Consider the following 12669-nt stretch of genomic DNA (forward strand, 5'->3'; position numbering starts at 1 on the left):
TACAAACAAGCATGTTTGCCTGCCACAACGTGTCTTATGTCTGCCATAGATTGAATTAGCTGACAGATTCTGCTGTATAACAAAACATATGATGTTACCCTCATGATTCCTTCTTTATGATCCACTTTCTTTTTACCAAACCAAATATCAAAACATCACACAAGAAACTGAATTTTCACTTCAAATATGCTGTATTCTGATCATTGTACATTTGACATCTGACAGAAACTGTAAAAACCACAGGAAGTCTCACAGAATACATCTATTTTTGTATAAATAATTACAATTACACACAAAAATTTATAATTCATATATATATAAAACAACATTTAGGATACCTTTTCCCTTTACAACAATAAGCTGAGTGTGCAGCTGCTAGTTAAGTAAAACATGACCATATAGTTTGCATACTTTGAATATTAACTCTCCTTACTGTGAAATACAATACATTTGTTTTGAATAAAGTTTCAATGTGTAACTAACCATACAGACATTTTTGAACATCCAAATGTTTTAAATACCATTGTAGTAATGCATATTAGTTTACTTACATTTTTATTGCAGATGATAATGATTTGGTGCAACAGAAGCTTAAAGTTGGATTTGTAATTATGTCCATGATCCTTGACATTTCCACTCAGAAGTATAGTCACTTTGAATGATAGCTAATCCATTGTCATTAAAGTGTCTGACTAGTGCAAAGTTGAACATGGTGGTGAGCTCACAAGACATTTCAACCATAAAACGGCCACTACTTTTGGATTCCTTTTCATTCCAAAAATGGCAGTCATATTCTCATAGCAAGTGAAACGGGAATCAGCACAAATGCTACTGCTGATTTTACAGTAGCTTTGATAAAAGCACCAGGCAGAATGCAGTGATGAGGCTGATGTTTTGGCTTACTCCACTTGAAGCTGTAAATAAGTAGACATACAGAAACATTAGATAAACAACACATGTTCAGACTTTGTAGATTTATAATTAAGGGGTGACATTTCTTACCTATACCATTAATGGTGATGGAGGTGGTTTCAATGTCAAAACCAGTGACGTTTGGAGCTGCACTTATCAAAACATTTGTAATCTGAGAGTTGTTAGGAGCAGATGAGCTTAAGAACCGAAGATTTAGAGAGTTGAAGACCGATCCATTTCTGCAGAAGGTAGATAGAAATATTGTGTGAAACATCAGACTTTGGCCATTTTTCTTAAAGTTTAACATACTGTCAACTTACGCGAATGCCACTACTTCCAAGTTGAGAAAAGAGCTAAATGTCTTGAACACAGGTGTAAGCTGCCAAAACAGAAAGCACATTGCATTTCAACAATTTTACTTATTTTGCCAAATGTTGTTTTATTTCAAATGTGGAAATAAATAAATGCATAAATTATACATAAAGACATAGTCACATGTTTTCTTTAATGATGACTCACCTCTTCAGTTATTGTAGATTTACGTTCTTGAAATGCAGGAGATGACGAATCAAACAAGTCAGTTGTAAATGTGTCCTGAACAGATCTGAATACTAGTCGCTTAATTATTGTAGATGCAGCAGCAGTAGTAGTAGTTGGTGTTGGTGTTGTTGTTGTTGTTGTTGTTGTTGTAATTGCAGGTGTTGTTGTTGTTGTTGTTGTTGTAATTGCAGGTGTTGTTGTTGTTGTTGTTGTTGTTGTTGTTGTTGTTGTTGTTGTTGTAATTGCAGGTGTCGGTGGTGAAGGTGTAGGAACTGGACTGTCTGTAACACATAAAAAATACTATTAATACTAATAATTTAATGAAGCATTCAGATTGTATTCTTTGTTTAGCCTATAACCAACAAAAACTGTTAGGATGCTACTTTGTGTTGTGTGAAAACTATTTTCCACTGTAATGTGTTCACAAACCTGTTACTTTAACTGAGTCTGGCTCTATTAACGTGCTCAATGCACTGTTGGAATCGTTGGCAGCATCTACCAAAGCCTGAGCAACTTCCTCACTCCGTGGAAGCTCTGATGTAGAGATATTTGGTTTGAATACAATCTCCATATTTGCCTGTACTTCATCTACTCGATTTCGTGCAGGAATACGGCTGTGTCACAAAAAGAAATGAGACAGTATTAACAATGCAAGTGAGTATTTGTTTTACAAAAGCAAAACCTTTGGAAAAGTGAAGAATATGTTTACCTGAAACTTTTCACAAAGCATTCCTCAAACGATGAACCAAATTGTTTCCTGTATGCAGCATTACACTGTAAAAAACAACAACATTTAAACATTTAATCAATTAAAATTTAAAACGTTTTGAGATGAAATTATTACTTCTCCTTTTGACATAAGGCATACTTTTCCAGAAGTGAAAAACTATGTACACAGTATGAAATTTTACTTACTCCATTTGTAAGGTTTTGTGCAAGTTCTTGGAATTCGGGGCTATTTGAGTCATTGAGCGCAGGTGTATATACCAAGCCTTTGAGGATTGTAATAACAACATAAACATTTTCTGGGGCTGGTGTTGTAGTTGTTGTGACTGGGCCTGTTGTTGTGGCTGCTGTTGTACTTGTTGTTGGGCCTGTTGTTGTGGCTGCTGTTGTACTTGTTGTGGCTGGTGTAGTAGTTGATATTGCTGGTGTTGTAGTTGTTGGAACTGGTGTGGTTGTTGTTGTAGGTGGTGTTGTTGCTGGGGTTGTTGTTGTGGCTGGTGTAGTAGTTGTTGTGGCCGCTGTTGCAGTTGTTGCTGGTGTTGTTGTTGTGGCTGCTGTTGTACTTGTTGTTGTGGCTGGTGTAGTAGTTGTTGTGACTGCTGTTGTAGTTGTTGGGCCTGTTGTTGTGGCTGCTGTTGTACTTGTTGTGGCTGGTGTAGTAGTTGATATTGCTGGTGTTGTAGTTGTTGGAACTGGTGTGGTTGTTGTTGTAGGTGGTGTTGTTGCTGGGGTTGTTGTTGTGGCTGGTGTAGTAGTTGTGGCTGATGTAGTAATTGTGGTGGCTGGTGTCATAGTTGTAGTGGCTGGTGTAGTGGTTGTGATGGCTGGTGTAGTAGTTGTCGTGGCTGGTGTTGTAGTTGTTGTGGGTGTTGTAGTTGTAGTGGCTGGTGTAGTGGTTGATGTGGCTGGTGTAGTAGTTGTTGCCAGTGTTGTTGTTGCTGGTGTAGTAGTAGTTGCTGGTGTTGTAGTTGTGGCTGCTGTTGAACTGGTTGTTGTGGCTGGTGTAGTAGTAGTTGTGGCCACTGTTGTAGTTGTTGGGCCTGTTGTTGTGGCTGCTGTTGTACTTGTTGTTGTGGCTTGTCTAGTAGTTGATATTGCTGGGATTGTAGTTGTTGGGACTGGTGTGGTTGTGGATGTTTCTGGTGTGGTTGTTGTTGTAGGTGGTGTTGTTGCTGGGGTTGTTATTGTGGCTGGTGTAGTAGTTGTTGTGGCTGATGTTGTAGTTGTTGGGCCTGTTGTTGTGGCTGCTGTTGAACTGGTTGTTGTGGCTGGTGTAGTAGTAGTTGTGGCCACTGTTGTAGTTGTTGGGCCTGTTGTTGTGGCTGCTGTTGTACTTGTTGTTGTGGCTTGTGTAGTAGTTGCTATTGCTGGGGTTGTAGTTGTTGGGACTGGTGTGGTTGTTGATGTTTCTGGTGTGGTTGTTGTTGTAGGTGTTGTTGCTGGGTTTGTTGTTGTGGCTGGTGTAGTAGTTGTTGCTGGTGTTGTAGTTGTGCCTGGTGTGGTTGTTGTTGTGGCTGGTGTGGTAGTTGATATTGCTGGGGTTGTAGTTGTTGGGACTGGTGTTGTAGTTGTTGCTGCTGTGGTAGTTGTTGTGGCTGGTATAGTAGTTGTTGCTGGTGTTGTTGTGGCAGGTGTAGCAGTTGTGGCTGATGTAGTAGTTGTTGTGGCCGCTGTTGTACTTGTTGATGTGGCTGGTGTAGTAGTTGTTGCTGGTGTTGTAGTTGTGCCTGGTGTGGTTGTTGTTGTGGCTGGTGTGGTAGTTGATATTGCTGGGATTGCTGGTGTTGTTGTTGCTGCTGTAGTGGTTGTTGTTGCTGGTGTTGTAGTTGTTGCTGGTGTTGTAGTTGTGCCTGGTGTGGTTGTTGTTGTGGCTGGTGTGGTAGTTGATATTGCTGGGGTTGTAGTTGTTGGGACTGGTGTTGTAGTTGTTGCTGCTGTGGTAGTTGTTGTGGCTGGTATAGTAGTTGTTGCTGGTGTTGTTGTGGCAGGTGTAGCAGTTGTGGCTGATGTAGTAGTTGTTGTGGCTGCAGTTGTAGTTGTTGGGCCTTGTGTTGTAGTTGTTGCTGGTGTTGTAGTTGTGCCTGGTGTGTTTGTTGTTGTGGCTGGTGTCGTAGTTGATATTGCTGGGATTGTAGTTGTTGGGAGTGGTGTTGTAGTTGTTGCTGCTGTAGTAGTTGTTGTAGCTGGTGTAGAAGTTGTTGCTGGTGTTGTCGTTGTTGTGGCTGGTGTAGTAGTTGTTGGGCCTGTTGTTGTCGTTGTTGTGGCTGCTGTTGTACTTGTTGATGTGGCTGTTGTAGTAGTTGTTGTGGCTTGTGTAGTAGTTGTTGCTGGTGTTGTTGTTGCTGCTGTAGTGGTTGTTGTTGCTGGTGTTGAAGTTGTTGCTGGTGTTGTAGTTGTGTCTGGTGTGGTAGTTGTTGTGGCTGGTATAGTAGTTGTTGCTGGTGTTGTTGTGGCAGGTGTAGCAGTTGTGGCTGATGTAGTAGTTGTTGTGGCTGCAGTTGTACTTGTTGCTGGTGTTGTTGTTGTGGCTGGTGTGGTAGTTGATATTGCTGGGGTTGTAGTTGTTGGGACTGGTGTTGTAATTGTTGCTGCTGTAGTAGTTGTTGTCGCTGGTGTAGTAGTTGTTGTGGCTGCAGTTGTAGTTGTTGGGCCTTGTGTTGTAGTTGTTGCTGGTGTTGTAGTTGTGCCTGGTGTGGTTGTTGTTGTGGCTGGTGTGGTAGTTGATATTGCTGGGATTGTAGTTGTTGGGACTGGTGTTGTAGTTGTTGCTGCTGTAGTAGTTGTTGTGCCTGGTGTAGTAGTTGTTGTGGCTGGTGTAGTGGTTGTTGTTGCTGGTGTTGTAGTTGTTGTGGCCGGTGTAGTAGTTGATGTGGCCGCTGTTGTTGTTGTGGCTTGTGTTGTAGTTGATGTGGCCAGTGTAGTGGTTGTTGTGGCTGGTGTAGTGGTTGTTGTTCCCGGTGTAGTGGTTGTTGTTCCCGGTGTTGTTGTGGCTGGTGTTGTAGTTGTTGTTGCCAGTGTAGTTGTGGTTGTGGCCGGTGTAGTGGTTGTTGTGGCTGGTGTTGTAGTTGTTGGGCCTTGTGTTGTAGTTGTTGCTGGTGTTGTAGTTGTGCCTAGTGTGGTTGTTGTTGTGGCTAATGTGGTAGATGATATTGCTGGGATTGTAGTTGTTGGGACTGGTGTTGTAGTTGTTGCTGTTGTAGTAGTTGTTGTGGCTTGTGTAGTAGTTGTTGCTGGTGTTGTTGTGGATGGTGTAGTAGCAGTTGTGGCTGATGTAGTAGTTGTTGTGGCCGCTGTTGTACTTGTTGATGTGGCTGGTGTAGTAGTTGTTGTGGCTGCAGTTGTAGTTGTTGGGCCTTGTGTTGTAGTTGTTGCTTGTGTTGTAGTTGTGCCTGGCGTGGTTGTTGTTGTGGCTGGTGTGGTAGTTGATATTGCAGGGATTGTAGTTGTTGGGATTGGTGTAGTAGTTGTTGCTGCTGTAGTTGTTGTTGTGGCTGGTGTTGTAGTTGTTGTGGCCAGTGTAGTGGTTGTTGTGGCTGGTGTTGTAGTTGTTGTGCCTGGTGTAATAGTTGTTGTGGCCGGTGTAGTGGTTGTTATTGCTGGTGTTATAGTTGTTGTGGCCGGTGTAGTAGTTGTTGTGGCCGCTGTTGTTGTTGTGGCTGGTGTTGTAGTTGTTGTGGCCAGTGTAGTGGTTGTTGTGGCTGGTGTAGTGGTTGTTGTTCCCGGTGTAGTGGTTGTTGTGGCTGGTGTTGTTGTTGTTGTTGCTGGTGTTGTCGTTGTTGTTGCCGGTGTAGTTGTTGCTGTTGCTGGTGTTGTCGTTGTTGTTGCCGGTGTAGTTGTTGTTGTGGCTGGTGTGGTAGTTGTTGCTGGAGTACTAGTTGTTGTTGCCGGTGTAGTGGTTGTTGTTGCTTGTGTTGTAGTTGTTGTTGCCGGTGTAGTAGTTGTTGTGCCTGGTGTGTTAGTCGTTGTTGTGGCCGGTGTAGTGGTTGTTGATGCTGGTGTAGTTGTTGTGGCCAGTGTAGTAGTTGTTGTGGCTGGTGTGGTAGTCATTGTTGTGGCCAGTGTAGTGGTTGTTGTTGCTGGTGATGTTGTTGTTGTTGCTGGTGTTGTCGTTGTTGCAGGTGTACTTGTTGCTGTTGCTGGTGTTGTCGTTGTTGTTGCCGGTGTAGTTGTTGTTGTGGCTTGTGTGGTAGTTGTTGCTGGAGTAGTCGTTGTTGTTGCCGGTGTAGTTGTTGCTGTTGCTGGTGTTGTCGTTGTTGTGGCCGGTGTTGTTGTTGTCGTGGCAGGTGTTGTAGTTGTTGAAGCTGGTGTAGTAGTTGTTGTGGCCGGTGTTGTAGTTGTTGTGGCCTGTGTTGTTGTTGTGGCCGGTGTAGTAGTTGTTGTGGCCGGTGTAGTAGTTGTTGTGGCTGGTGTGGTAGTCGTTGTTGTGGCTAGTGTAGTGGTTGTTGTTGCTGGTGTTGTCGTTGTTGTTGCTGGTGTTGTCGTTGTTGTTGCCGGTGTAGTTGTTGTTGTGGCTTGTGTGGTAGTTGTTGCTGGAGTAGTAGTTGTTGTGGCCGGTGTTGTAGTTGTTGTGGCCTGTGTTGTTGTTGTGGCCGGTGTAGTAGTTGTTGTGGCCGGTGTAGTAGTTGTTGTGGCTGGTGTGGTAGTCGTTGTTGTGGCTTGTGTAGTGGTTGTTGTTGCTGGTGTTGTCGTTGTTGTTGCTGGTGTTGTCGTTGTTGTTGCCGGTGTAGTTGTTGTTGTGGCCTGTGTTGTTGTTGTTGTGGCTGGTGTTGTAGTTGTTGTACCTGGTGTAGTAGTTGTTGTGGATGGTGTGGTAGTTGTTGCTGGAGTAGAAGTTGTTGTGGCCTGTGTAGTGGTTGTTGTTGCTTGTGTTGTAGTTGTTGTTGCCAGTGTAGTAGTTGTTGTGCCTGGTGTGTTAGTCGTTGTTGTTGCCGGTGTAGTTGTTGCTGTTGCTGGTGTTGTCGTTGTTGTTGCTGGTGTAGTTGTTGTTGTGGCTGGTGTGGTAGTTGTTGCTGGAGTAGTAGTTGTTGTGGCCGGTGTAGTGGTTGTTGTTGCTTGTGTTGTAGTTGTTGTTGCCGGTGTAGTAGTTGTTGTGCCTGGTGTGTAAGTCGTTGTTGTGGCCGGTGTAGTGGTTGTTGATGCTGGTGTAGTTGTTGTGGCCAGTGTAGTAGTTGTTGTGGCTGGTGTGGTAGTCATTGTTGTGGCCAGTGTAGTGGTTGTTGTTGCTGGTGATGTTGTTGTTGTGGCTTGTGTGGTAGTTGTTGCTGGAGTAGTAGTTGTTGTGGCCGGTGTTGTAGTTGTTGTGGCCTGTGTTGTTGTTGTGGCCGGTGTAGTAGTTATTGTGGCCGGTGTAGTAGTTGTTGTGGCTGGTGTGGTAGTCGTTGTCGTGGCTTGTGTAGTGGTTGTTGTTGCTGGTGTTGTCGTTGTTGTTGCTGGTGTTGTCGTTGTTGTTGCCGGTGTAGTTGTTGTTGTGGCCTGTGTTGTTGTTGTTGTGGCTGGTGTTGTAGTTGTTGTACCTGGTGTAGTAGTTGTTGTGGATGGTGTGGTAGTTGTTGCTGGAGTAGAAGTTGTTGTGGCCTGTGTAGTGGTTGTTGTTGCTTGTGTTGTAGTTGTTGTTGCCAGTGTAGTAGTTGTTGTGCCTGGTGTGTTAGTCGTTGTTGTTGCCGGTGTAGTTGTTGCTGTTGCTGGTGTTGTCGTTGTTGTTGCTGGTGTAGTTGTTGTTGTGGCTGGTGTGGTAGTTGTTGCTGGAGTAGTAGTTGTTGTGGCCGGTGTAGTGGTTGTTGTTGCTTGTGTTGTAGTTGTTGTTGCCGGTGTAGTAGTTGTTGTGCCTGGTGTGTTAGTCGTTGTTGTGGCCGGTGTAGTGGTTGTTGATGCTGGTGTAGTTGTTGTGGCCAGTGTAGTAGTTGTTGTGGCTGGTGTGGTAGTCATTGTTGTGGCCAGTGTAGTGGTTGTTGTTGCTGGTGATGTTGTTGTTGTTGCTGGTGTTGTCGTTGTTGTTGCCGGTGTAGTTGTTGCTGTTGCTGGTGTTGTCGTTGCCGGTGTAGTTGTTGTTGTGGCTGGTGTGGTAGTTGTTGCTGGAGTAGTAGTTGTTGTGGCCGGTGTAGTGGTTGTTGTGGCTGGTGTGGTAGTTGTTGTGGCCGGTGTTGTTGTTGTCGTGGCAGGTGTTGTAGTTGTTGAAGCTGGTGTAGTAGTTGTTGTTGCCGGTGTTGTAGTTGTTGTGGCCTGTGTTGTTGTTGTGGCCGGTGTAGTAGTTGTTGTGGCTGGTGTAGTAGTTGTTGTGGCTGGTGTGGTAGTGGTTGTTGTGGGTAGTGTAGTGGTTGTTGTTGCTGGTGTTGTCGTTGTTGTTGCTGTTGTTGTCGTTGTTGTTGCCGGTGTAGTTGTTGTTGTGGCCTGTGTTGTTGTTGTGGCTGGTGTTGTAGTTGTTGTACCCGGTGTAGTAGTTGTTGTGGATGGTGTGGTAGTTGTTGCTGGAGTAGTAGTTGTTGTGGCCTGTGTAGTGGTTGTTGTTGCTTGTGTTGTAGTTGTTGTTGCCAGTGTAGTAGTTGTTGTGCCTGGTGTGTAAGTCGTTGTTGTGGCCGGTGTAGTGGTTGTTGTGGCTGATGTTGTAGTTGTTGTGGCTGGTGTGGTAGTTGTTGTGGCTGGTGTTGTAGTTGTTGTTGCCGGTGTGGCCGGTGTTGTTGTTGTTGTGGCTGGTGTTGTAGTTGTTGATGCTGGTGTAGTTGTTGTGGCCAGTGTAGTAGTTGTTGTGGCTGGTGTGGTCGTCATTGTTGTGACCAGTGTAGTGGTTGTTGTTGCTGGTGATGTTGTTGTTGTTGCTGGTGTTGTCGTTGTTGTTGCCAGTGTAGTTGTTGCTGTTGCTGGTGTTGTCGTTGTTGTTGCCGGTGTAGTTGTTGTGGCTGGTGTGGTAGTTGTTGCTGGAGTAGTAGTTGTTGTGGCCGGTGTAGTGGTTGTTGTTGCTTGTGTTGTAGTTGTTGTTGCCGGTGTAGTAGTTGTTGTGGCTGGTGTGGTAGTCGTTGTTGTGGCCGGTGTAGTGGTTGTTGTTGCTGGTGTAGTTGTTGTTGTGGCTGATGTTGTAGTTGTAGTGGCTGGTGTGGTAGTTGTTGTGGCTGGTGTGGTAGTTGTTGTTGCCGGTGTGGCCGGGGTTGTTGTTGTTGTGGCTGGTGTTGTAGTCGTTGTAGCTAGTGTAGTCGTTGTTGTGGCCGGTGTAGTTGTAGTTGTTGTGGACGGTGTAGTTGTAGTTGTTGTGGACAGTGTAGTTGTAGTTATGGCAGGTGTAGTTGTTGTTGTTGCAGGTGTTGTGGTTGTTGAGGCCGGTGTAATAGTAGTTGTGGCCGGTGTTGTAGTTGTTGTTGCCGGTGTTGTAGTTGTTGTGGCTGGTGTAGTAGTTGTTGTTGCCTGTGTTGTAGTTGTAGTCACTGTTGTAGTAGTCGTTGTGGCTGGTGTTGTAGTTGTTGTGGCGGGTGTAGTCGTTGTTGGTGTTGTAGTTGTTGTTGCTGATGTAGTAGTTGTTGTGGCCGGTGTAGTGGTTGTTGTTGCTGGTGTTGTAGTTGTTGTGGCCGGTGTAGTAGTTGTTGTTGCCGGTGTTGTAGTTGTAGTCACTTGTGTAGTAGTCGTTGTGGCTGGTGTTGTAGTCGTTGTAGTTGTTGTTGTTGTGGCCGGTGTAGTCGTTGTTGCTGGTGCTGTGGTTGTTGTGGCTAATGTTGTAGTTGTTGTGGCTGGTGGTGTTGTTGTTGTGGCAGTTGCAGTTGTTGTGGCCGGCGTAGGCATTGTTGTTGCTGGTGTTGTAGTTGTTGTGGCTGGTGTTGTTGTTGTTGTGGCAGTTGCAGTTGTTGTGGCCGGCGTAGGCATTGTTGTTGCTGGTGTTGTAGTTGTTGTGGCTGGTGTTGTAGTCGTTGTGGCTGGTGTTGTAGTCGTTGTCGGGGCTGGTGTAGTGGTTGTTGTTGCCGGTGTAGTCGTTGTTGCTGGTGCTGTGGTTGTTGTGGCTAATGTTGTAGTTGTTGTGGCTGGTGGTGTTGTTGTTGTGGCAGTTGCAGTTGTTGTGGCCGGCGTAGGCATTGTTGTTGCTGGTGTTGTAGTTGTTGTGGCTGGTGTTGTAGTCGTTGTGGCTGGTGTTGTAGTCGTTGTCGGGGCTGGTGTAGTGGTTGTTGTTGCCGGTGTAGTGGTTGTTGTGGCTGGTGTAGTAGTTGTGGCTGCTGTATTATTTGTTGTTCCCTCCACTTAGAATCATGCAAATTTTCACAATATTTTAGATTTTATCCAGTCCATTTTACTTCATCAGAAATGTTAAATTAAATATTTTTTCAATTTCTGTTTTGCCTCAATTTGATTTAAATATAAGCAGTATTGGATGTAATCAAGTTCTTTCAATCAACTTTTAGTTGCTCATCTCCATATTTCATTTGGTTCAAGACAGTATAAATGCATGGAATGTCAACTCATCAAACTTACCACTTGCAACAAGGAAAAGAACTATGAAGAATATGGCACCCATCCTTTCAACAAATCTATAAAATAAAATAAAAATACAGATGTTCAGTGCTTTGAGTTATATATATTTTTTCTTACATAAATCACATCAATACATTTGCCATATTTCCTTTCAGGAGTAGTATTAGCATACAGCTTTAAATTACATTCCATATAGCACCTTATTGTCTTGATAACATTACTGACAGAACTGCTAAACAGATTAAGCAGATCGTTTCAGTTATTTATAAAAATCTTGCAGTACCATGCAGCTTTTATACATGGCACAGATGTTATAAAATCAATCTTTGCTTTTTGAAATTCTTTGTCATCACATTTTGATGCCAGTTCTATGCCAGTTACAAGGAATTTTTAGACCTATGTATGTATATGTACACAATATATGTGTATGTGTGTGTATATATACATATATATATATATATGTATATATACATGTGACACTTCCATATCCACAAACAAAGAAAATCAATCAAATCTATAATTATTAATAGTTATACCAACCACTCCAACTCAAGCGAACACTGGATCCCAGGATATTTTCTCAACTGAAATTAACATTGTTCATTTAATTTGGCTTTTTGTGTGAATTATGTCTGTGAACTGAGGGGATTATTAACTATTGAAATTATGGTATAGACTGGATTGGCAATGTGCTGAGATTGTTTAGAGCTGTTAATTTCAGTTGGGAAAATATTCTGGGATCTAGTATTGAGTTGGAGTGGTTGGTATAACTATTAATAATTATAGATTTGATTGGAATCTGATTTGATTGATTTTCTTTGTTTGTAAATATGGAAGTAAAAGGGAGGGAGATAAATTAATGCACTAAATGTTAAAAGGTTGATTAAATGTGATTTAATTGTCGTCGAAATAGATCCTAAAGATAGACGTTTAGATCATTTAATAAATGGATTGCTTGACAATAGTTATTTATAATGGGGAATTGTATTAATATTCTTAATATCTAACCTCCTTATATAATATTTGACACAACGTGAAATTAATTGGTAAAATTACAGTGATTAATACATATTTTACCCTATTGGTGGGTATATTCTGCAAATAGACAATGCACTTAATTGTTAAACAGTTTAACTTGTGGTTTTCCACTCTTGAAATTTATGACTTAAATTAATCGAATTTTGTTGTGATTATGCATTTATCTGATTATCCAACTTCTAGGTTATCAACCTATATATACTGTATTCAATGATGTCAATAAACGGATGACATTTTATGGAGTTGGTCAACGTCGTTTCCTGGTCGAGTTTAGGCAGGCACTGATGTGAAGACCAGAATAAACTTGACACCCATTATCTCAAAAGCACAGCAATTTTGTAGAGCATGCTCCACATTTATTAGTTTAAAAAAAAAAAAAAATACTTATCTACATGATACTTATCATTCCTACCACAATACATAAACCAGGTATATAAATAAAATACAAATCAGGTATTTATGGTAAGTTAATAACCACAGCAAGCTTGATTATAATAGTATCTAATAGTATTTGAACTCCCACAACTTTTATTTAACTTTTAAATACTAATTTGTCATACATTTCAGATAGATCAAATTCGAAATTGACTTATGATAAACTGTCAGTAACATCTCAAATGTGATCTTTTTGAAAATTTGCAATTTATTTGAGTGAACAAATAACAAGAATTGACTTTTGTCTCAACTCAGCAGCTGCAACACAACCAGGATCCACATGAAGTGGTCAGAAAAAAAAACAACTGATGTTTTTCTTGACATCTAAAAGTCACCTATAACTGTCATAAATAACTGTTCACAAACACTGACTCATTAATCAGATGTCACTGAGCAAGATTTTGACCCTACAACCTGACCCCCAAAAAGATCTTGACAAAAACTAGTCAATAATTGATTAAAAACAGAGAAAAATTAGATTTTTTTTGTTCCAATTAATATTGATAATTTCAAACTTAATCCACTCAAAGCACTTTAAATATAAAACAACATGAACAATGACATGCAATTTAT

At 42.2% G+C, this 12669-nt stretch overlaps 1 long non-coding RNA gene across 1 annotated transcript; it reads right to left on the reverse strand.

The window, feature by feature from the left end:
• Positions 1-371: 371 nt before the first annotated feature.
• On the reverse strand, positions 372-1595 carry LOC310940164. Its single transcript, XR_014593067.1, has 4 exons — positions 1432-1595; positions 1233-1291; positions 1003-1151; positions 372-914 (listed from the first exon to the last, which is right to left on the reverse strand). It is a non-coding gene; the product is annotated as an uncharacterized lncRNA (long non-coding RNA).
• Between the last annotated feature and the right edge of the window lie 11074 nt (positions 1596-12669).

This window comes from Microchirus variegatus (assembly GCF_963457635.1).
Source record: "Microchirus variegatus genome assembly, chromosome: 2".
Lineage (NCBI taxonomy): Eukaryota > Metazoa > Chordata > Actinopteri > Pleuronectiformes > Soleidae > Microchirus > Microchirus variegatus.